This window comes from Balaenoptera borealis (assembly GCF_965194805.1).
Source record: "Balaenoptera borealis genome assembly, chromosome: 5".
Taxonomy (NCBI): domain Eukaryota; kingdom Metazoa; phylum Chordata; class Mammalia; order Artiodactyla; family Balaenopteridae; genus Balaenoptera; species Balaenoptera borealis.
The window spans coordinates 12,181,760-12,205,212 of NC_138862.1; the positions used below are offsets into that span (position 1 = coordinate 12,181,760).

A 23,453-nucleotide genomic window follows, 5' to 3' on the forward strand; every position below is an offset into this window, starting at 1 on the left:
TAAAATCCTTTTGAAGGAGGAGAAGAAAAAAAAAACAACTAACCATCTAGATAATTCTAATTGAGAATTCAGTTTCACTTTCAGTTTTGTGACAAGGGAGGAGTAGGAGGGGACATGCAGGGGACATGGGTTCGAGCCCTGGTCCAGGAAGATCCCACATGCTGTGGAGCAACTAAGCCTGTGCGCCACAACTACTGAGCCTGTGCTCTAGAGCCTGTGTGCCACAACTACTGAGCCCGTGTGCCACAACTACTGAGCCAGCGTGCCACAACTACTGAAGCCCGCGCGCCTAGAGCCCATGCTCCGCAGCAAGAGAAGCCACCGCAATGAGAAGCCTGCGCACCTCAACAAAGAGTAGCCCCTGCTCTCTGCAACTAGAGAAAGCCCACGTGCAGCAACGAAGACCCAACACAGCCAAAAATTTAAAAAACAAAACAAAACAAAACACAAATGCTGTCCACCCCAAGATGTAAAGAGTTTAGAATTTTGTCACTCCACTCTTCACAAGAGAAAAGCTGAACCACTGGAAAAATCAACTCTTCTTAGATGCATTAGTGAATTGAGGTCACAGGGCAAACTGCAGCCCCCAAAACTGGAGAGACGGGCAAATGCAGAGAATCAGTGGACAAGGGGCAGAAGCCTCAGAAAACAGGGAAACAAGCCGTGCTTGACTTCCTGCTGGAGGCTGAGCGTGGACTAGCTTGAGAGTTAAAAACTCCTGGGGAAAGATCGGCCCTGGATGTGGAGCTGGCGGTGCCTGAAGGCATGTCTGACGTGGAGCCGGGCGGGGTAGAGAGTAGGGGGCAGTAGTCGGGGTGGTGGGAGGAGGAGGAGGGGGCGGCCAGTCACTTAAAATTGGTGCCCAAGCAGGACCGGAAACCTAAATTCCAGGAGGGTGAGAGAGTGCTGTGCTTCCATGGACCTCTTCTTTATGGAGCAAAGTGTGTAAAGGTGGCCGTAAAGGATAAACAGGTGAAATACTTTATACATTACAGTGGTTGGAATAAAAATTGGGATGAATGGGTTCCAGAAAGCAGAGTACTCAAATACGCGGACACCAATTTGCAGAAACAACAAGAACTTCAAAAAGCCAGTCAGGAGCAGTATGCAGAGGGGAAGATGAGAGGGGCTGCCCCTGGAAAGAAGACTTCTGGTCTGCAACAGAAAAATGTTGAAGTGAAAACAAAAAAAGAACAAACAGAAAACACCTGGCAATGGAGATGGTGGTAGCACCAGTGAGACACCTCAGCCTCCTCACAAGAAAAGGACCCGAGTAGATCCGACTGTTGAAAATGAGGAAACATTCGTGAACAGAGTTGATGTTAAAGATTCCTGAAGAACTAAAACAATGGTTTGTTGATGACTGGGACTTAATTACCCGGCAAAAACAGCTCTTTTATCTTCCTGCCAAGAAGAATGTGGATTCCATTCTAGAGGATTTTGCAAATTATAAGAAATCTCGAGGAAACACAGATAATAAGGAGTATGCTGTTAATGAAATTGTGGCAGGGCTAAAGGAATACTTCAATGCAATGTTGGGCACCCAGCTACTCTACAAATTTGAGAGACCACAGTATGCTGAAATCCTCGCAGATCACCCTGATACGCCTATGTCCCTGGTGTACGGAGTGCCACATCTACTGAGATTATTTGTACATATTGGAGCAATGTTGGCCTATACACCTCTGGATGAGAAGAGCCTTGCTTTATTACTGAATTATTTTCATGATTTCCTAAAATACCTGGCAAAGAACTCTGCAACTTTGTTTAGCGCCAGCGATTATGAAGTGGCTTCTCCTGAGTACCATCGGAAAGCTGTGTGAGGTGCTTATACTCACTCATGTTTGGATCTCTGTAAACACATTTTTGTTTCTTAGTGCTTCTCTTGTACAAATGATGTACTTTGGAAATGTTAGTGTATAACAGAAGTGATGTTTGTTTTCTGTTTGATTTTAAACAGCAAATAAAAGGGGTTACAGCTCCTTTTTTCTTTTCTTTCTTTTTTTTTTCATTTCAAAGTTGCTACCAGTGTATTCAACGATGGACAACAGAGAGACGTACTGTAGAGTGTTTTATTGCTTAGTTGACAAAGCTGCTTTTGAATGCTGGTGGTTTTATTCCTTTGGCACTATGCACTTTTATAATATGTGTTAATACTATATGACAAAATGCTCTGATTCCTAGTGCCTAAGGCTCAGTTCAGTGTGTATAACTGAAGACACTCGTCCAGTTGTGCCCCCCCTTTTTTTATGGTGCTTACAGTAAAGACCCCATCCTTTGCAAGTCATCCATGTAGTTCCTTAGGCATTTTATCTTTGCTCAGATTGTCAGAGAATGGTGGCTTGTTTCATGGTTTTTGTATTTGTGTCTAATGCGCACTTTAACATGATAGACGCAATGCATTGTGTAGCTACCGTTTTCTGGAAAAGTCCATCTTTTTAGAAATAGTTTTTCAGATCTTCAATACATTTTTTCTCTAGGTTTCAAAAAAACAAAACAAACCAAAAAAAACCCCCAAAACTCCTGGAGACCCAGTCTTAGTGGGGTCCTCCTACTTTCTTGAGCTTTTTTCACAGGTGCCCCACCAGAAGGAAGAGAAAGCTTCCTTCCTGTTTAGCCAGAAGGAGGTGAAAAGTAACCATCTGAAATACACTGAGAGTGTTCTGTTTAAAAAAAAAAAAAAAAAAAAAGCCTGCTTTCAAGGGGAATTATTTTAGCCAAGTCTACTGTGACCCAGCTCAAAGGCAATTAGCTCAGCCCCCTCAAACCTTCTTGTCATAAGGGGAGGAAAAACAGAGGGACAGAGGCTAAGAAACTCCTCTGAGGGTCTCAGTCCAGAGGTTCAGGCTCATTAAAAAGAAAAAACAAACCCTGAAATTTAATTTTAAGATTATTGAATGTTTCCCCTCCACAAAACCTTCCACCACACCCATAAGACTCCAGTGGATTACAACTCTATTTAAGAGAGAGCTTCTAGGGAAACCCAGAGACAACAGGGAAGACAAAAAAATGAAGATACTGGAAGAAATCAAAGCCTCTGACACCCACAGGGGCAGCAAGCATTAAACACAGACTAACTCTTAACCAGATAAACATGACACTTCACAGTAAAGGATTATTTATCTCAGCTCCTGTTATCTGATACATCATGTCCAACTTTCTACAAAAAGTATAAGAAAAAAAAAAGCAGGAAAAACACAATCTGAAGAGACAGAGTAAGCTTGAGAACAAGACTAAGATGTGACAGAGAATCTGGAATTATCAGACTAGATGGATACATGACATCATGCATTCATCAAAACCCATAGAACTGTATAACACAAACAGTGAATTCTATTCTACAAACTATTACAGCATTTGGTTAATATTAATGTATCAATATTGGCTCATCAATTGTTACAAAGGTACCACACTAGCCCAAGACGTTAAAGATAAGGGAAACTGTGTGGAGGAGAAGAGGCCTGTGGGAAATCTCTGTACTATATGCTCTATTGTCCCATAAATAAAGTCTACTATATTTTAAAAAATACACATTTGTTCATTCATTCAGAAATATTCATTGAGTACCCGCCCATGCCAAGCACTCTTGTAGGTTTTGGAGTCAGTAGAGTATATGACACAGGCCAAGTTCCTGCTGTCCTCTGGAGCTTATGTTCCAGTGGGTGGGGAGGTGGGGGTGATAGTGGTACAAACTATAAATAAACAAGATAACTGCAGAGTGACATGAAGACAAAACAACAGGTGGTGAGCTGGAGGGTGCCTGGCTGGTCTTTCTCAGCTGAGGACATCTGGGCTGAGATCTGAGCTATGAGAAATCTGCAGCCAAGAGTTCCTAGAGGGTGGGGCTGCAAAAATAGTTACTAATTACGCAGGGGACCAGAGTAGCTTTACAGTGGCAAATACTGGCAGAGGTCGTCTTAACCAAACAATGCAATCGAACACCATCAACGATGGAACGGAGTAGAATTCCACAGCACTCAACAGGGAGCAATACCACATCTGTGACACTTGTGTCAAATGTGCGTAACCAGAGAGAGGGACATTCTCCAAAATCTCTGGCCGCTAGTCTCCTAAAGTCACGGAGGTTAAGTTGTGACGGTCAAAGTCTGAGGAATCATTCAAGACTAAAGGAAACTAAAGAGACTTGACAACTAAATGCAATCTGTGACTTTGAGACGGATCCTTTTAATCGGAGAGGGCATGACCAGTGACACTTGAAGAGGGTCAGAGGATTAGACGGCATTCATGTATCAAAGTTGAGTTCCTGATTGTGAGGCTGTATTGTAGTTTATACAGAAGTGTGTTCTTGTTTGCAGGAAATAAACACAAAAGTATTTAGGGGTGATGGGGGCACCAGAAAATGGTTCAGAGATAAAGGTCTCTGTACTGTAGTTCAACTTTCTTGTAAGTTTGTGATTGTTTAAGAGTACAATTTTATTGAAGATGTACCAAGAAGGAAGCAGCGAGGTAATACAATTTGGGGTCTTTGTGGAAAGGTATGAGCCGGAATTATAAATTTGCACGTCATCAGCATAGAGCTGAAATGTTAAATAATCAATTATGTGGGGTCACCTAAAGAATAGATGGAGAAGACAGATGAGGACCGGGCCCCTGGGTCTCACCAATGTTTAGATGGCCAGGAGGGAAGCAAGGCAAAAAAAACAACCAAAAAAAAGTCATACATGGTCAGTGTGGTTGGGAGGAAACCAAGAGGCTGGATGTCATGGAAGCTGAGAGAAGAGAATTTCTTGATCACTTCTGTCGAATGTGTTGAGGGGTTAAGTAAGACTAACTCGTGACCAGGGCTCTGCCACTCAGAGGCTGCCGGTAATCTCTTGATAAGAGCTGTCTCAGTGGAGCCCAGGTAGAGAAGAGGCTGAATAATCGCTCCCAAAGATGTCTACATCCTGATCCCCAGAATCTGTGACTATGTTAACTTATGTGGTAAAAGGGACTTTGCAGATGTGATTAAAGATCTTGAGAAGGGCAGATTATCTTGGATTATTTGGGTGGGCTCAGGGTAATAACGAGGCCTATATAAAAGGGAGACAGGAGGATCAGAGTCAGAGAAAGAAGATGTGAGGACAGAAGGAGAGGCCAGACATTGGAAGATGCTGTCCTTGAAGATGGAGGATAGGCGCCGTGAGCCAGTGGATGCAGGTGGCCTTCAGAAGCTAGAAAAGGCAAGGACATGGACCTTCCCCTACAGTCTCCAGAAGACACAGCCCTGCTGTCATCTTGATTTTAGGGCTGACCTCCAAAACTGTAAGATAATAAATTTGTTTTAAGCGGCTGAGATTGTACTAATTTCTTATAGCAGCAGTAGGAAACCGACACAGGGAGAGAGGGTTAGGAACAAAAATGGGAGGTGAGAAAAGAGAGGAAACAACTTTGAAGAAGTTTTGTTGTGACAGTGAGCAGAGGAAAGGGGTGGGAGCCAGGGTGGGCCATGGATATTCATGGGCCATTGAATATTTTTAATTTTTAATTAATAGATTTAATTTTTAAAGGCAGTTTTAGATTTATAGAAAAATTGCGTGGAAAGTACAGAGAGTTGCCATCTTACCCCTCCCTCCAGTTTCCTCTATTAATATCTTGTAATAGTGTGGTACATTTGTTACAATTGCTGAGCCAATGTGGATACATTGTTATTAACTAAAGTGCCTAGTTTACATTAGGGTTCACTCTTCATGCTGTACATTCTATGAGTTTTAACAAATGTATAATGTCATGTACTCACCATTACAGTATCACACAGAGTTAGTTTCTAAAAATGCCCTGTGCTGCATCTATTTGTTCCTCATTTTTTCCTCCTTAGCCCCTGGTAACCACTGATCTTTTTACTATCTCCATACTTTCGCTTTTTCTAGCATGACATACAGTTGGAATCATACAGTACATAGACATTTCAGGCTGGCTTCTTTCACTTAGCAATATTCATTTAAGGTTTCTCCATGTCTTTTTGTGACTTGATAGTACCTTTCTTTTTAGTGCTGAGTAATATTCCATTGTATGGATGTACGACAATTTGTTTATCCATTCATCTATTGAAAGACATCTTGGTTGCTTCCAAGTTTTGGCCATTATGAATAAAGCTGCTATAAACATCTATGCTGGACTTCCCTGGTGATGCAGGGGTTAAGAATCCGCCTGCCAATGCAGGGGATATGGCTTCGATCACTGGTCTGGGAAGATCCCACATGCCGTGGAGCAACTAAGCTCGTGCACCACGACTACTGAGCCTGTGCTCTAGAGCCCGTGAGCCACAACTACTGAGCCCACGTGCCACAACTACTGAAGCCCTCACACCTAGAGCCCATGCTCCGCAACAAGAGAAGCCACTGCAATGAAAAGCCCGCGCACCGCAACGAAGAGTAGCCCCTGGTCGCCGCAGCTAGAGAAACCCTGTGCACAGCAACGAAGACCTAACACAGCCAAACATAAATGAATTAATTTAAAAAAATCCATGTGCAGGTTTTTGTGTGAACGTTTTCAACTCATGGGTAAATGTCAAAGAGTGCAATTGCTGGATTATATTTTAAGAGTTATATTTAGTTTTGTAAGAAACTACCAAATGGTCTTCCAAAGTGGCCGCACCATTTTGCATTTCCATCAGCAAGGAATGAGGGTTCTCACTTCTTCACATCCTCACCAGCATTTGGTGCTGTCAGTGTTTTGCATTTTAGCCATTCTAATAGGTGTGTAGTGGTATCTTGTTGTTTTAAGGGATGGATATTTTTAAGATGGGAGATTACTATGCATGTTCACAGTCTGTTGAGAATGGTCCTATAGAGAGTGGTAAATTGATAATGGGGAAGAGAGGAGATAAAGGCAAGAGTGAAATTGTTCAGATAGGAGGGGGGAATCCAGGAACACTGGAGGGGCTGGTCGTAGGTAGAGGGGACGTTTTGCCTTTTGTAACAGGAGAAAGGAAGGCAGAGAGAGGGTAGATTTGGAGGCAAAAGATAAGAGAGTGTCTGACAACTTTTGCTTTTTGCAGGAAGTATGTGGCAAAGTCATCTGCTGAAAATGAGTGCGTGGACAATACTCTCGTATATCAAAGACTTCATAATGGGAGGGGACCTGTGAAGGAATTCCTCCGGACTGAAGAGAGTACTGATAGGGGTTTGATCCTTCCCTTCATAAAATCCACACCCCTACACCTCTCTACTCTCCTGGGGGTGGGGGGAGTTCAGTGGAAAGAATGCCAAATTAGGAGTCCAAGAACTGCCTCGGGTCTCAACTCTGGCATGAGCAGCTCATTGGTCAAGTTTACGTCTGAGGTCAGAGGCTTAGCTCTAACTTGCACTTGGTGGCTCCAGGCTAGGAGTCTAGATGCTGTGCCCATGATAAGCTATGAGTTCTCCCTCGAACTTGCACGTGTGACAATGGTGGAGTCAGCTCCTCCCCTGAGTCTCTGACTGAGAAACCCCAAACTGTAGTTTGACCACATTTTGCTTCTCTTTGTGCAGCTGCCCTCCTTAGCCCAGGCAAATGGAGTAAAGGAGCAGCGAGGGGCTGCTTCTTTCAACTCGGCTGCAAGCTCTCTCTACTAATAGCAGTTCAGGGCATTGCAGCCTTGACACCTCGTGCCCCTGTGTGAGCGATGAAGAGTGGCTGCCCTCATCACCCCAACCTCAACTAAGGGACTAAGCCACAGGCACATGACTCTCTTTCCCCACTTCTGATTCTCAGAATGACTCATTTCCTTCCTCCTTCCCCCACTTTTTAAGCCAGCATTGCCCTTTACCTTGGCTCTACCCATACCCTCACCTTGTGAGGTATGTACCAGGGCCTTGTGGCCACTGCAGTTGAATGCAGTCGAGATCATCCCCCTAGCTTGCTTGAGAAATGGGTGCCACCAGGGCTTGAAAGGAAAGAAGAAAAGAAATGAGGGGATTTGAGACAACTTTCTCATCTAGAACATGCCTGTTAGACCATGTGATTCCTGAAGTCTCTTGAGACTTTGCATTGTGGCAATGAATTAATTTTGCATATACATTAATAAATATCATCTAGTGAGTGACTACATAAATGTAGATTGATTTTTAAAAAACCCTAAACCTCATTGTTTTCTCTCGTACCCCAAGTCTCCCAATGGCCCATGACCATCTGTTGGGAGAACTCTGGGCATAGAAAGCTGATGGATTCCCAGGAGGCCCCGCTTTTCTACGGGAGTAGCCCCAAAAGGAAGGTAGCTCATATGAGGCTGGCAAGGGCAGATCAAGGTCCTTGGACTCAAACCTAGGTCCCTGTGCATCCCTGGGAAGCAACGACCCAGGGAGAATTCATTCCGTGTCCACAGAGGGAAAGCTGTAAGAAACTCCAAGACAAATGCTATGAGCCCTCTTGATGGGATTAGTGCCCTCTTAAGAAGAGGGAGAGATGACAGTTTGGGGCAGAGAGAGTTGGAAGTATGGGGGTCATTGAAGAAGTTTCCAGGAGGGAATTGGTTCTACGCACCCAGAGTGAAGAAGATTTCGGCTGCAAGGAAGGATTTGGAGATGAGCAGTGTGCAAATGGCAACTGATGCTGTGGGAGCAGATGAGCTATTCCAGAGAGATGAGGGAGCAGGGCCCAGGGATGTGAGGACAGAGCCACAAGCAACGTCAACAAGTACAGAACAGCAGAGGAAGATGAACCTGCGGATGAGACAGGAGAGGAGGGGCAGGGAGATGACAGAAAAAGCAGGGAGCTGTGACAGCTGCCAAGGGAAAAGGGTGCACGGAGGAAGTGGTCCAGAGTCAAAGGGCACCAAAATGTCAGGAGAGTTAAGGGCTGAGCAGTTGCCTGTGACCTGGTGGAGCACACGTGTTGTCCAGTTGGGAGGGCAAAAGCATGGGCTGAGGACTGAGACCGAGAATGTAGGGGACTTGTCTGCAGGAAGTTTTGCTGGGAAAGTGTGGGAGGGAGCTGGTGTTGCACGTGTGGGGTGTAGGGGGGAGAGAGGTCCTGCTTCATTCTTACCCTTTTTCTTCCGCAAGTGGGAGAGCCCTGAGTGTGTTTAAAGGCTGGTGCAAAGGACCTAGCAGCACTTGGGAGGTGCAGGCAACAGAAAACCAGGAAGCCTGAGGTTTGAGTGGTGGAAGTGACAGGCGATCTCCCCAGATATGTTCAGATGAGGCGTTTCTGAGAACAAATGGTAATTTCTACTTACATTTTGGAAGGTTTCCGGGGTGACGAGTTTGTCCTGAAGAAATCAGTCACTGCCTCTTTGGTGCTATCTGGAACCCAAGGGCTTCGCCTGCCCTAGAGAGAATATACTTTTCAATTCCTTAGTATGTTCTTTCATTTAAGAAGTATTTTTTCTTCTTCATTTTTAATTAGACTTCAGGTACACAGAATAGAAATTATTAATCATAATCCTCAGTACATGACGTTCTCTCATCACTGGTCCATATTTGTCCTGCTTCAGATTAGTTATTTTATTTTATATTTAGTATTTATTTATTTATCCAGTTTTATTAAGTTCTAATTGACATACAGCACAGTATAATTTAGTTATTTAAAATAATATAATAACATCTATGAACCCACTTACCCTCTTCCCTCCCCAATCTAGACCCCCTAACAATAACCTACATCTAACTCCTCAGCTACCTGGCCCTCTGCCTCCCCCGAGCTGGGGCATCCAGAATCCAGTCCACCATCTCGTTATTTTCTTTTTTTTTATATCACTCTGTTGCATCTATATGTAATCCTTTAAAAGCACTTTTAAAATTTTAGTTGTTTTTAATTTAGAGTCTTTTGGGACTATATTTTTTTCATATGATGTTAAATTTCTAAGACTCATGCACATTGTTGCAGGTGACTGCGTTCATTCCATTTGAAGCTATGTAATATTCATCGCATGGATCGAGCATTGTGGAAGGCAGAATTCTAAGAGGGCCATGAAGCTTCCTAGGCCCTGGTGTGCATACACATTATTTAATCAAACACTAGGTGCTGCTGTGATGGGATTTTACAGATACAATTGGGGTCCCAAATCAGATCTTAAGAAAGGGCACTGGACCAATCACATGAGCCCTTTAAATCTGGGTCTGGAGTCAGAGATGGAAAGCTGCAGTGGAATTTGTAGAAGAAGACTGTCATGTTGTGGAGAGGGCCCTGTGACAGGTGGCTTCTAGAGGCTGAGAACAGCGCCTGCTGATGGCCAGCAAGAAAGTGGCGCCTCTGCCCTACAACCACTAGGACCTGAATTTTGCCAACAACCAGTGAGCTTGGAAGTGAACGCCAGCCTTGGATGGGATGGCAGCCCTGTCTAGCACCTTGATCCAGCCTGGTGAGACCCTGAGCAGAGAACCCAGCCACGGTATGTCCTGACTACTGACCTACAGAACTTGGAGACAGTAAATGGGTATTGTTTTAAGCCACTAAGTTTGTGGTAATTTGTTATGCAGCAGGAGAAAATGAACCCAACCATAATCTATTTTCCCATTTTTCCTTGAGTGTTTGTGTTATTTCCAGGTTTTTATTATTGAGAGCAGTCCTGCTCTAAACATTCTTGTATATTTTTGCTGGTTTTACAGGTGCAAGAGTTTCAAGTGTGTTTCTAAAAGTGAAACTGCTGATGTGAATTTCTAACTTTAGGAGGACATGCCAAACTTTCCACCAATGCTCTTACATCAGTTTATATTCCCACCAGCAAATATGCAACTATTTTTGTTTATATTGGCTTCTATCTCAGTTGCATGTGGTTAGAAGATCTGGTTTGGGTGATATCTATTCTTTGAAGTTTGTTTAGGGTTTCTCTGTAACCTAGTATATGGTCAGTTTTTGTAAATGTTTCATGTGTGCTTAACAAAATGTTTTCTTTAAGTTTTGGGTGCATAGCTCTCTCTATTTTTTTTTTTAGATGATTAAATCTTTTACATTCTTGCAGATTTTTTTGTTGTGGTTTGTTTACTTGACCTATCATTGATTGAGAATGTTATATTGAAATCTTTCACTGTGAAGGTGGATAGCATCTGTTTCTCCCTATATTTCTATCACTTTTTGCTTCACATATTCTTGGGGAATTATCATTTTTAGAGACCTTCCTCATCCTTAATAATACTTTTTGATTTATTTTGTATTGTATGACTGACCATAAATCCTGATTTGCCTAAGAAGTCTTGGTTTATTTCTCTTTTCCTGTTGTAATTCTTAATAATACCTTTTATTCTCAAAGGTATGCTGGTTTATACAATAAATTATATATAGTTACCCTAATTTTAGATGATATTAATATTGCTACAAGAGCTATCTTTTGGCTAGTATTTGCCTGATATGTCTTTTTCCATGCTTTTGCTTTCAACCTTTGTGTGCTCTTATGTTGTATGTATATCTATTAATCTCTATTTCAGTTATTTCTGCACTGATCTTTATTTTTTCCTTCTTTCTACTAACTTTGGGCTTTATTTGTTCTTCTTTTTCTAGTTCCTTTAGGTATAAAGTTAGATTGTTTATTTGAGATTTTTCTTGTTTCTTGAAGTAGGCCTGTATTGTTATAAACTTCCCTTTTAGAACTGTTTTGCTGCATCCCATAGATTTTGGTATGTTGTGTTTCCATTTTTATTTGTCTCAAGGCATTTTTTGATTTTTCCTTCAATTTCTCCGTTGACCCACTTGTTGTTCAGGAGCATGTTGTTTAATCTCCACATATTTGTGATTTTTCCAGTTTTTTTCTTATAATTGATTTCTCATTTCATACCATTGTCATTGGAAAAAATGCTTCATATGATTTCAATCTTCTTAAATTTATTGAGACTTGTTTTGTGGACTAGCATATGATCTATCCTGGAGAATGTTCCATGTGCATTTGAGAATAATGTGTATTCTGCTGCTTTTGGATGGAATGCTCTATATCTGTATCTATATCTATATCTGTATCTATATCTCCATCTGGTCTAAAGTATCATTTAAGGCCAAAGCTTTCTTATTGATTTTCTGTCTGGATGATCTATCCATTGATGTAAGTAGGGTATTAAAGTCTGTTACTATTATTGTATTGTCAATTTCTCCCTTTAAGACTGTTAATATTGTCCATATATATTTAGGTGATCCTATGTTGGGTGCATAGATATTTACAAATGTTATATCTTCTTGTTGAATTGGCCCCTTTATTGTTATGTAATGCCCATCTTTGTCTTTTACTATATTCTTTTTTTTAAAGTCTATTTTTCTGATATAAGGATAGCTATCCCAGGTTTCTTTTGGTAACCATTTGCATGAAACACATCTTCCCTTCACTTTCTGTCCCTTCACTTTCAATCTGTTTGGGTACTTACATCTAAAGTGAGTTTCTTGTAGGCAGAATATAGATGGTCTTGTTTTTTTATCCACTTAGCCACTCTATGTCTTTTTTTTTCTTTTTTTTTAACATCTTTATTGGAGTATAATTGCTTTACAATGGTGTGCTAGTTTCCGCTTTATAACAAAGTGAATCAGTTATACATATACATATGTTCCCATATCTCTTCCCTCTTGCGTCTCCCTCCCTCCCACCCTCCCTATCCCACCTCTCTAGGTGGTCACAAAACACCGAGCTGATCTCCCTGTGCTATGCGGCTGCTTCCCACTAGCTATCTATTTTACATTTGGTAGTGTATATATGTCTTTTGATCTGAGAATATAGTCCATTTATATTTAAAGTTATTGTTGATAGGTATGTAGTTATTGCCATTGTTTTACTTGTTTTCTGGCTGTTTTGGTAGTTCATTTTTGTTTTTTCTTTTTCTCTTGCTTCTTCCCTTGTGGTTTGATGACTTTCTATGGTGTTATGCTTAGATTCCTTTCCCATTATCTTTTGTGTACCTACTATAGGTTTTTGCTTTGGGGTTACCATGAGTCTCACACATAGCAGCCTATATATACAACAGTCTGTTTTAAGTTGATAGCAAGTTAAGTATGAATGAATTATAAAACTCTACATTTTTACTCTTCCCATCCCAATTTTTATGTTTTTGATGTCACATTGTACATCCTTTTATTCTGTGTGTCCCTTAACTAGTTATTGTAGTTATAGTTATTTTTACCACTTTTGACTTTTAACCTTCACACTAGTTTTATAAGTGATTAATCCATTACCTTTACTATATATTTACTTTTACCAGTGTGAGTTTTAATTTCATGTTTTCTTGTTACTAATTAGTGCCCTTTCTTTTCAATTGCTGGCTTAGTGGGATGAACTCCTTTAGCTTTTGTTTGTCTGGAAAACTCTTTGTCTCTCTTTCAATTTTGAATAATAGCCTTGCTGGGTAGAGTATTCTTGGTTGAGAGTTGTTTTCCTTTTATTACTTCGAAAATATCATGCTGCTTCCTCCTGGCCTGCAAAGTTTTTGCTGAGAAATCTGCTGATAGTCTTAAAGGGGTTCCCTTGTATGTAACAAGTTGTTTTTATCTTGCTTCTTTTAAGATTCTCTTTAACATTTACCTTTTTTTTAAACATCTTTATTGGAGTATAATTGCTTTACAATGGTGTGTTAGTTTCTGCTTTATAACAAAGTGAATCAGTTATACATATACATATATCCACATATCTCCTCCCTCTTGCATCTGCCTCCCTCCCACCTTCCCTATCCCACCCCTCTAGGTGGTCACAAAGCACCAAGTTGATCTCCCTGTGCTATGTGGCTGCTTCCCACTAGCTATCTATTTTACGTTTGGTAGTGTATAAATGTCCATGCCACTCTCTCACTTTGTCCCAGCTTACCCTTCCCCTTCCCCATATCCTCCAGTCCATTCTCTAGTAGGTCTGACCTTTACCTTTTGACATTTTAATTATAATGTGTTTTGGTGTGAGTCTCTTTAGATTTATATATATTTTTGGAACTCTCTGGGTTTCCTGGATCTGGATGTCTGTTTTATTCCCCAGGTTGGGGAAGATTTTCAGTCATTATTTTTTCAAATAAGTTCTCTGCCCCCCTTTTCTTTCTCTCCTGCTTCTGGACCCTTATAATGCAATGTTATTGGGTTCCATATGTTTCTTAAGCTATCCTCACTTTTTAAAATTCTTTTTTTTTTTGCTTCTCTATTTGGGTGAATTCCTCTGCCTTGCCTTCCAGCTCACTGATTCTTTCTTTACTTCATCTAGTCTGCTGTTCAACCCTTCTTTTGTATTTTTTAGCTGAGTTATTGTATTCTTCATTGCTGTGACTTCTGTTCATTATTTTCTTATATTTTCTCTCTCTTTGTTGAAGTTCTCACTGTGTTTATCTATTTTTCTCCTGGGTTTGATGAACATCCTTATGACCATTACTTTAAACTTTTTATTAGGTAAATTACTTATCTCCATTTCATTAAGGTTTTTTTCTGGGGTTTTATGTTACTCTTTCATTGGGAACATATTCCTCTGTCTCCTCATTTTGCTTGACTCTCTGTGTTTATTTCAATGTATTAGGGAAACAGCTATCTCTCCCAGTCTTGAAGGAGTGGCCTATGTAGGAGATTAATGTTATTATTTAAACTTGCCCTAGCTTTGGTTGTCACTTGAACCTTTGTGATTGTCTAGGCAGTCTGATTTATTCTTGATACGTCCAGTCATTGAGCGTGTGCCAAGAGCTTTGAGTATTCCAGAGGGAGGGATCTCTGTCCACACCTAGTATTAGGCTGATTAGAAGCTAGACCCTCAGGCAGCAGCTTTTAAGGTATGCAAATATATACCATCCTGTGAGACTGCAATTGTAAAGGCTACTGACCTCCAGCCCAGATGATCTGGAGGTGTTTCCTTGGCAAAAGTTGCAAAAATTGTGGCTCCAGTTGAGTGTGTGAGCTCCTTTCTGGAAGGTACTGGTGAGCTGTAGTGAGGCCAAGGGAGAGCACAGAGATGGTGTCTCCTGGCCTATGTTCCCTGAGAGCACTTCTGTAGCCTGTAGATGTGTGGTAAACCTGAAACCTACTTCTTAGGCTGAAGCTCCAGGACAAGTATTTAGGCCTTTCTTCACAAGGATACTGGGGTTGTGTGTTTCAGTCTGCTGTCTGTGCATTGCCCTGAGGATGGTAGCCTGCCAAGAACCGTCCCTCTGATTGTTTCAGACCAGTAGGTCCCAGAAATGCAATCTCCCTTGGCCCATCAAGGGGCATCCCCTATGTAAGCTGTGAGTGCCTTCCTGGCTTTGGTAGGGCCATGGGAGCACCTCTGTCCCTAGAGAGAGTCCGGACAGGGTTCTGCCTCTCCAGCAGATGCCTTAGGATTAGCAAATGAGTTTCCTTCCCATATGGTCTTGGTGTGGTTCAAACTGTGGCTTTTGTTCAAGGTCCCAGGACAAGTGAGTATTCCTGTGAGCCCTTTAAGAGTGGAATCTCTGTCAGCTCGGTGCTTTACAACCACCTAGGGGGTGGGATAAGGAGGGTGGGAGGGAGATGCAAGAGGGAGGGGATATGGGGATATATGTATGCATATAGCTGATTCACTTTGTTATACAGCAGAAATTAACACAACGTTGTAAAGAAGTTATACTCCAATAAAGATGTTTAAAAAAAAGAGTGGAATCTCTGTTCCCTAGAGCCCTATTGTTGCAGGAAAGAAAATGCAGCCGGAGAGAATGATCATGTCCCAGGTCTCAGGCGAGTCCCTGGGACAGCCGCCAAGTGTGGGTTCTTGGCTTCGCGCAGAAAAGAATTCAAGCGCAAGCCATAATAAAGAGAAAGAAGGTTTATTCAGGGAGATACACACTCCACAGACACAGTGTGGGCCATCTCAGAAGGTGAGAGGCCCCAGGGTATGGGCTTGTCAGTTTTTATAGGGGTGGGTAATTTCATACGCTAATGAAAGGGAGGAGTATTCCAGCTATTTTGGGGAAGACATGGGGATTTCCAGAAATTGGGCCACAGCCCACTTTTTGACCTCTTATGGTCAGCTTTGGCACCTGTGGGTGTGTCATTTAGCTTGCCGATTTATTACAATGAGTGTATAATGAGGCTTAAAGTCTAGTGGAAGTCGACTCATCCACCATCTTGGACCTGGTTGGTTCTAACCAGTTTATGTCGTGTGTTCAATGGCTATCATTCTTTTGAAGGTTGTGCCCTGCCCCCTTCCTGTCTCACTATGGTTTTCCTGGATATAAGCTCCATTGGTTTTCAAAACAAGACATTCTGGGGGCTTCGGTTCAGGTCCCGGGGATTGGGGTGCCTCATGTGGGTACAGACCCTTCCCTCTTCAGGGAGAAGCTCTGTATTTGTGAGATCCCTCCTGATGGTGGGTGTCTGTGCCAGGGGTGGGGTTTTTGGTGAGACTGCATCTCTGCCTCTCCTACCTGTCCTGATGATGACTCTTTTCCCCTTTGCTGTGCAGGAGCTGTTCAGCCAGTTTTCAGACCTTTATCAGAGGGAATTGAATCATATTTATCTGTAAATTTGTTGTGTCTATGGGACATGGTAAGTTCAGTATCTTTTTTATCTTTTTATACCTCCATTTTTAACTACCCCTTACCCCCTTATTTCTTGATAGTTTATTAGACTCATTTTAACTTCTTGGACTTTAACAACATTTCTGTTTCTGATGGAATCTGTAATCCAGTATTTGTTTTTGTTTGTTTCGGAAATGGTTATTCTTATCAAATGTCTTTTGCTATTTTGACCTGTGAGCTCAATTTTCCATGGTGAGGCTGGGGGGGTGGGGATTGATGTCTCTGTTAGGCTTTATCTATGGAAGAAAGCTGGACTCTAGCCCACACTTCCCCCGAGGGTGATGGGTGGGGACGGATCAGTGCCAGACACCACCATCAAAGCTTCAACTCAGTCCTTAGAGTATCAGGAGTTTTCTGGGAAAGGCAGCCCTGAGGAAAATTCCAGAAGCGGAATTCCCACACGTGGCTGTAGAATTCCCTGTGAGCCATGTGAGCAGTGGCCGGTTGCCAGCACAGACATCTAAGAGGAAGAGCAAAGAATGATCCTGGCCTGCGGGCTTTTGAGATGTCTCAGAGGAGAGCAAGTCATCCCATCACTGTAAGCCCAGTTCTACTTAGGCCTGTTGGAAACAAGAGGAATCATCAGTCTCACTGAATATTTACTAGGAAAAAAGATGATCGAGAGAACAAACTCATGTGTTCTCACTGAGTCATCATCTGGCAGATTCAGTTACGGGCTGTGGGTGCTGGATAGTCTCTTTACTTTTCACGTGGTAGTTTCTTGAGTTGCTTCATCCTGTGCTTCTTTGTCTGAATCATTGGACATGATTGATTCTCTCTGCCCTGTATTTATTGTTTCACTTTCTTAATACCTGGTTCGAAGAAAAGTTATAATATAATACACACACCTCAAGTCCTTATCCTTACTACATGGCATATGCGCTATTCCATTCCTTTCCTTTCCTTTCCTTCCCTTCCCTTCCCTTCCCTTTCCATTCCTTTCCTTTCCTTTCCTTTCCTTTCCTTTCCTTTCCTTTCCTTTCCTTTCCTTCCCTTCCCTTCCCTTCCCTTCCCTTTGCTTCCCATTCCTTTCCTTTCCTTTCCTTCCCTTCCCTTCCCTTCCCTTCCCTTCCCTTCCCTTCCCTTCCCTTCCCTTCCCTTTCCTTTCCTTTCCTTTCCTTTCCTTCTTTTTCTCTCCTTCTGCCTGAGACTCCCTAAAGTGATTTCATGACCCACTAATAGGTCCCAGGATGCAGTCTGGAAAACATTGATTTGGAGGAAGGCAAAGGAAGCCCACAGGCTGCTGTATGTGAGGAGGTGATTAAACACAAAAACAGGGGAGGTTACTTCTTAGGTTCAAATTAGCCAGGCAAACGCAGGGACAGGGCCTCCCCCACCAGCCATCCTGGCAGGCTGGGAGGCTCTGCCCCTGCCCGTTGGTGGCTGGGCCAGCCACAGTGGGGAGGTGGCTGTGTCACACCTGCGTCCCAGGCTGTGCCAGGAGCTCGGCCAGAGAGCAGCCCAACACTCGTCTCACAGCAACCTGTGGGTTCCCTCTGCTTCCCTCCAAGTTAGTTTTTCCAAAGTCTAGTTCAGGACCTATTCGTGGGTCATGAAATAATCAATTTAGTGAGTCTCAGACAACATTAGAAAAAAGAAAAGAAATGGAAAGGAATGGAATAGAAAATAGCAGAGCACATTGTACATAGTAAGGATAAGTACTGGCCTGTTTCAAGTGTGCCATATATGGTGTCCGTGTGGTGAATGGTGCGTGTGGTGTGTGCGTTTTCTGTGTGGTATGGCGTGTGGTGTGTGCGGGGAGGGTCGGGGAGGGGTGTATGCGATGTGGATGTATTGGGATGTAATCAGAAGTGGCTTTACCTCGAGGCTCATGGGGACAATGTTCAAGTATTGAGTTATGGGGACGTCATTCTGGCTTATACATGGTTTGGTCTGAACTTCGTGTGAACTAGAACGGCCTGACTCATGCCCTGTCAAACATACATAGCACATCTTTAACCATTAAGGTCAAGAATATCCACTTCGAAGGTGAGGACAAATGACTCCCTTTCTGTGTCCATGTTAACCCTCCCTTGAAGATAAGGTTCCCTTCCCAGACACCAGGGTCCAGCTGTCTCACTGTATATGTACTAAGCTGTCTCTTTTTTAAAATTTAAATAAAAATTTATAATTTATACAGACTTTTTCTTTAAATAAGCAAGGTTTTCTTAAGAAAATGTTACAGAGGGATTTTTTTTCATCAGTTCTTCATACAGTACAATCCTCTTGTTGAACAAAAGTTATACTGGTAATGAGTATTTACAGATCCAAAAGAGACTCGAGCTTCAGACATAAAAAATTTAACATTCATTCTAGTTCACTGATTAGTCACAGAAATTAAATATCTGCCCAGATTTACACAATTCAGTAAAAAGCTCTCTCTTTTGAAACCCCGAAGGAATGTTCCCTGTCATGTTAAATGTATGTTCTTTGTTCTGATAGCGTATGACTATGTTGACAACCATGCTTTTATGCAGCAGTTTCTCAGAGCTACTGAGAGGCTGCCTCCCAGGCTATAGTCCTCAGTTTGGCTCAAATAAAACTTTCTTCTCTTCCTTATTATATATTGATATTGATTATTGATTATTTGCTTCGACAAGGCTAATGAACTTGAACTTCAGGAACCCTAGCACTTTGCAAAGCCCTGTCCCTATTTTGGTATTTGGAATGCTGTACTGTATTATTTTCCTTAAAGAGGGAAAAGCTTTACAGTAAGTCCCCTACATACATATGAACCTTCAAGCTGTGAACTTGCAAAGATGTGAACGTGTGTTCACATGTCCAATCACGTAAGTTAGTTCACGTGTCTGATGTACATTGTCACCTGCGTGCATTCTCTACAAGTGGTTGTGCTTTTGTGTACTTACTTTGTGTAGCTTACTGATGAAGACCTGATGGAACTGGAGGCCCAGAGAAAGGACAAAGAGAGACAAGAGGAAGAAGAAGTAACTGAAGAACAGAAGAGATTCACGATGCAGGAAATGGCAAGGGGATTTTCTTTACTTGAGGAGACACTGTTAGTTTTTGAGGCACAGGACCCAAATGTAGAATGGTACACGAAGGTTGCAGCAGCCATTCAGAATGCAATCCAGTGCTACCGTGTCATCTATGATGAGAAAAAAAGAGCTACTACCCAGACATCATTGGATCATTTTTTCAAGAGGGTAGATAGAATTGAATCCAGCAAGGAACCAGAACCTGTGCCATCAGGGTCAGGCGTGAGTGAAATTGCAGCTTGCCCTCCATCTCCTATTGCTGATGATCCTTCAGCTCTATCATCTCCACCTCCTCTCCCTCCTCCAGTCAGTAACTCTTCTTGCCTGTTCACTCGATGCCAGCCCCTGGATGCCAGCTGTTGCACTGTACTACTGTACTTTTCAAGGTACTGTACTGTAAGATTAAAAATGTTTTCTTTATTTTTTTTCTATTGTTTTTTATGTATTATTTGTGTGAAAAGTATTATAAACCTATTACACTACAGTACTATATAGCCGATTCTGTTAGTTGGGTACCTAGGCTAACTTTGTTGGACTTACGAACTAATTGGACTTACAAACGTGCTCTCGGAATGGAAATTTTTTGTATGTAAGGGACTTCCTGTATTCTCCTCAAACCCTGGGCCTGTTTCTGGTTGTGCTGTAGCGCACTTTACTTCCTGTGAGTCATAGTCAAAAAGGAAAAACACAAAACCTCACGTTCTCACTTTCCACCTAGCAGCCAGCGCCACCTTGATAAGTGGAAATTCACCCCCTCACGTGAGCCTCCTCGGAATAAAATGCAGCCGCCTCAACCGGGCCCAAGGCCTCCTGTTCTTGTTCCTGCTTCCTGCTCCTGTCTTATCTGGACCCCTCTTCACCCCATTCTCTGCCCCTGCTATAGTCTACAGTAGTGGCCTGTCCTCCAACCCTTTGTTCGCCCTCCGCCCTCAGGGGGTTTGCATGCAAATGCTGTTCTCTGACCCTGGAAGACCTTTGACCTCCTCTTTTCTGGCTGCTCCTTTCCTTCCTGGTCTCTGCTGAGCTGTCGTCCCTCCCTCCAGGAAGCCCTCCTTCTCCAGGTGTGAGGGGAACTGACTGTGAATGAAAAGTGTGGCCTACCATCTCAGTAAACAAAGGATGCTGCAGCCATCAAGCCACTACGGCCACCCCTACAGCGAGCCCTGAGGGAACTCAGGCTGGAGATAAACTGCCCACCGCCAAGTCCTCAGCCGCTGCTGCCCCCCCTCCCCGTGGTGCACCCTGAGGGGACTCAGGGCGGGAAAGCGCAGGATACTGGCGTTAGATAGCTAAGGTGCATATCCAAGGAATGATTTCAGCGAGTCCAGACTCTTGCACCTTCCAGTACACAGAAAAGTGCTCAGTGCTTTAACTTGAGACGTCTGCTTTTCTTTAACTAGCAGTGATCTTTTGCTGTTCCGACCACCTGGTCTTTGTTGCAAAACCCCCCTATACATTCTGGATCCTCCCTCACCTCTTCGGAGCTGTCCCTCAGAGTTCTTCTGAGAGGCTCTCTCCACGGCTTGAAGTCTTCAGAAAGTCTGCCAAAGAAAACATAATTCTCAACTTTTAGGTTGTGCATTTTTTTTCAGTCGACGTGATCCTCCTGTAAAGCCCAGGGCATCCCGCGCTTCTACCATCAGAGCACGCTGACACCACGTTGAGGCTTGACCTGACCCTACGCTGTGTGCCTGCCCCGTAGCAGCTCCCGCTGTGCTCTTACTCCAGGTGGGCCCTGCTGCACGTGCTTGCCAGGTGCTAAGTCCTCCCCTCACATCAACCCTAAGAGTCCGGAGCTGCTGGGGAGGGGGTGTAAGATGGGTTCAAAGTTGTATTATACAACATGGGAAACATAGCCAATACTTTGTAATAACTGTAAATGGAAAGTAGTCTTCAAAAATTGTACAAAAAATTTTAAAAATTAAATTAAAAATGTAATCTAAAAAAAAAAAAACAGTCAGGAGCTGTTATCACCTTCCCCATTTTACAGATGAGAAAAGGCCCAGAGAGGTTAAGTAACTGGCTCAAAGTCACACAGTAAGTGGTCAAGCCAGGATTCTAACCTTAGGGTCTGGCTCCAGAGCCCGCTTTGTGAGCACGAAGTAGAAGGTACTTGATGAGAGTTGGTTAAATGGATTGTTAAGAGAACAGAAAATGTAAAACTCGTATGTAACCTAAGCTGATCTTTAAAAAGAAAGCTCAGGTGAGCCCCCTGATGGGGTTGGAAATGACAGGTGGCACAGGGGCTAGGGAGAGCTGGATTTCACTGCAAATGCCACCGTGGAGCTGTGTGCGCTTAGAGGTAGCCCTGGAGGTGGAGGAGCTCCAGGATTGAAGATGGGGGCTCCAGCGAGGTGAGCATGATATGGGAGAAGTGGGGAGAGAGAGCGTGCTCAGGCATCAGAGAGGAACCCCCCAACCTTCTGCAGGGCACAGGGAGAACCAAAATCTCAAAGCACATATTGTAAGGTTGTTTGCTGTGGATTTTGTGATGTAACCATCGAGCACTCCACACCCCGCCATGACGCTTTCTGGAGGGCTCACAGGGCTTTTTTTGTGTGAGCAGATTCCTTTGACAGAGCTCAAAGAAGTCTAAGGATGCAGGCCCAGTGAGCTGACCTCATGCGTTGTGACAGGGACTGGCCTGAACCCATCATACTTGGATCTTCAAAGCGACAGGGGTCCTAGCAGACTTCTGGGATCTAGAATGAATGGCTGAGTGAATCATCGTTGATGCAAAACTACCCTCTCATTTCACTGGAACTGCCCCTGGTCTCACAGCCCCAGACTCTAGCTTTTCATTTTTTATAAAAATTAAACTCTACCTCAAATGTCCTGACGTGCCCAGTAGGTACAAGTAACCTTATGGTAAAGCAAGTGCACTTTTAGCAACGAATCCTACTTTCAGCAGAGAATCGTTCTTTCCTGGTCACATCTACTATACTAGTAGTGGTAATGGTGTATTTTGCATAAAATCTTTGAAACATGGAGGCATAAAGCTGTATATACAAAACCTTTCTAAGGATGTTTATTTGCAATGAACTGATTGTTGAGTAAGATGACTGGTTACTATTTGGAGGCATTTGTTCGTCCTTAAGACAACTCTTTAGACAGGGTAGGCCACATTTTAAGACGGCAGGGTGGGATCCGTGGTATGTCTAGGGGCCAGTTCCCCTGACCTCTCAGGACACCTGTAAATGCCTTTGTTCCTGTTCCAAGGCTCTCAGTTAAGGGTGTATCGGACAGGGCTCCGTTCGCCTGGGGAGCAATGTGCCCCGTTGTAGCCAGGTTGCTATTGTCTAACTGCAGGATTGGTGAGGCCTCCCAGGCCCAGTGAGGTTTCCTGTGCCACCGCAGGGGAACCAATCAGCAGAAGTGCCCCAGCCTTGGGTACATGAGCAGCGGTGCGGGACGGGGAATTAGGAGGGAGGGGAGTCTCTGAGACGGGGCTTGAGGATGTCTGAGATGGCTCTATCCTGGCTTTATCGTCTGCCACTCCCCATTTGGTGAGTCAGGAACTTGACTGGGCCTCTGCAGATGGCTGCCAGCTGCCCTGCTTGTGTCCTGAGCTCCCAGACTTTCTTCTGTATCGTTAGATACGGGAACTTGCGTGACTTTGCCAAGAGGTACCTTGGCCTGGGCTTTCTTTCAATCTGAGCACACCGCTGATGTCTGCTAATATGGCGGTGGGGCAAAGACCTTTGAACCACTGGCTCATCACCACGGGAGTAAAAACAATATAGGTGATTTAATTTTTAGAAAACAATGGAAACACATTGAAATATATATATGTTTATTTTTAACATATATTATAATATGTAATATATACTATATATATAATATGGAATATATAATATGTGTAATATGTAATATTTTAAAAGATATATTTAAAAAAATATATATTAAAATAATAAAAAATGCTTTTAGGGTTAAACAAAACTGCAAACAGCGTGGCTATTATGGGCTGAATTGTGTCCCCCCAAAATTCATATGTTGAAGTCCTAATCCCCAGTACCTCAGAATGTGACTGTATTTAGAAGTAGGGCCTCTAAAGCGGCGATTAAGGTAA

General features: G+C 43.0%; 1 pseudogene across 1 annotated transcript; it reads left to right on the forward strand.

Annotated features, from left to right (window-relative positions):
* Positions 1–1,011: 1,011 nt before the first annotated feature.
* LOC309630184 (mortality factor 4-like protein 1 pseudogene) lies at positions 1,012–21,276 on the forward strand (annotated as a pseudogene). The gene has a single exon. The product of its transcript is annotated as a mortality factor 4-like protein 1 pseudogene (transcript).
* Positions 21,277–23,453: the final 2,177 nt, after the last annotated feature.